A 1,985-nucleotide genomic window follows, 5' to 3' on the forward strand; every position below is an offset into this window, starting at 1 on the left:
GGCGCCGCCTTCCCGCCCGCCTCCGCTAGCTCCACCGCCCTCGCCGGGAAGCGCCGCGGAGAGGTCGCCCTGCAAGCCCGGTACCAGCCTTCCCCACTGGGCGGACGGGCGGGCACCCTTCTGAGGAGAGGGGGCCTCGCGCCGCGCCATTTTGTGCCCCTTCTCTGCCGCCATCTTGAGAGCGGCGAGCTCCGCCATCCCGCCCGCGCCGCCATCTTGAGGGGGCTGTACCCGCCCCGCCGAAGCGCATGCGCCCGTCCCCTCTCACCCCTCAGGCGGCGCTGGCGCCTGTCGGGACCGGCTGTCGCGATGTTGGCGGTGTGTCGCCGGCCCCGGGCTGTGCCAGCGAGACGAAACGAAACGAAAGGAAGCGCGACCCTCAATGAGATCAACCATGAGGAAAAAATCCCGGCTTGCTCTTGCATAGCTTCCCTTCCTCCCCTGCGCCTCTGATGGGATGGGATTGGGAATTCTCAAAGTTGATATGATTAATACTGCTTTTCCACGACCGGAGTGCAGAGAGTGCCATAGGTTTACCAGAGTCTCCTGATAACTTCTAATTTTTAAAAGAGGGGATGAAAGGACACAGTTTCGGAAAGCGTGACTCATGGTATACATAAATAGCTTCCCTAAAAGAATAACAAAAGCTTTTGGTATTGTGTCACCTGGCAGAGCCAAGAAGTACATGACACTTTAATGGGGCTTCGGTGAGCTAAATGACGCACTAAATGGTGCACGTGTGGCGCCGAGGGCACGTTCTGGCTCAACCAGCCACGAGTCTAATGTTCACGCCTTCGCCTTTTATTTTTAAAGTAAGGTAATTACTGTGAACGAACATTAAATAGTGACCGAAAGCTATAGAGCTAGCAGAAGGGTGATGCACCTCATCGCCCCAAACAGGGAGACCTGCAATGCTCTTTGTTGGGTGGATTTTTGGTAGTCTTTTCCCCAAACCTCCACCACAAGACAACCTCCCGTTCCAGCAGGGCTTACAGAGCATCAGTTACGAGCTTTACTGAGTTAGGCAGCTGTTCAAGGAGGTGGGTGGTGAAAAGAAGTGCAGTTTTGGGGTTTTTAGATAGGATTACTTTGAAAAATTATTTAGAACACAGCATGAACTTCAAGGGCAGCCTTCACTGCACAAGCATATCCTGTCCAGTGTCACGAAGAAACCTCGCATTCTCTGGCAAATGTAAAAATCCGTAACGCCTTGCTTCGTTGCTTTACTTTTAACTGCTTAACTTCTTAAGTAATGTGTTAGGTAAACATATTATTGTAATTTAATTTGAAACTGCGCAGGGTTCATAAGGCTTTTTGCCTTGGACTACCTAAATTGTTTTGTTTTTCTTTTGAGTAAATGAATGAAGATGCAATTATTAACTTGTAACAGAATAAAATAGATGATTCACTAGATTATTACACTGGAGGCGAGCGTGCTGCTGGCTGAGTTAATAATAGCTCATGCACAGCTCTGTCTTATCAAGTACACAATACACAAGGTTATGCATGTTCTTTGCAAAACTAATTTGGCCAAGTGTAAGCACACAGCCTACTTTTTTTCTACTTATACATCATAAAATCTAATTAGATGTTTAAAAATGTAAAATTACTCGTAACTGTAAGCTTAAGTCCTAATTCTATGGATATAGTTACTGAACTCCTGAAAGGCAGTAACTCCTTCCCCTGAGAGAAATTCACCCTTTCAAATCTTCTCTGCGCCTTAATCCTCTGCAGAGACAGCGGAAACCAAGCATGAGAAAAAGGGAGAAGATAAAAATACGGGGATCAGACTTAGTTACTCCTCTCCCGAGGCTTTTACCTTGCCCTTCATATATAATCAGCCCCAAAGTCTCTCACTGCCTTTGAATTGCCAAACACCTGCTTTCCTTCAACCTCTCCAACAAAAACCCTTCAGCTCACTTTTGAGAGCAGGCTTTTCTCGCTAAATCTGGGAGAGAAAATAATTGTCCACTATTTCTTTCAGT

The sequence above is a fragment of the Larus michahellis genome, chromosome 6 (assembly GCF_964199755.1).
Source record: "Larus michahellis chromosome 6, bLarMic1.1, whole genome shotgun sequence".
NCBI lineage: Eukaryota > Metazoa > Chordata > Aves > Charadriiformes > Laridae > Larus > Larus michahellis.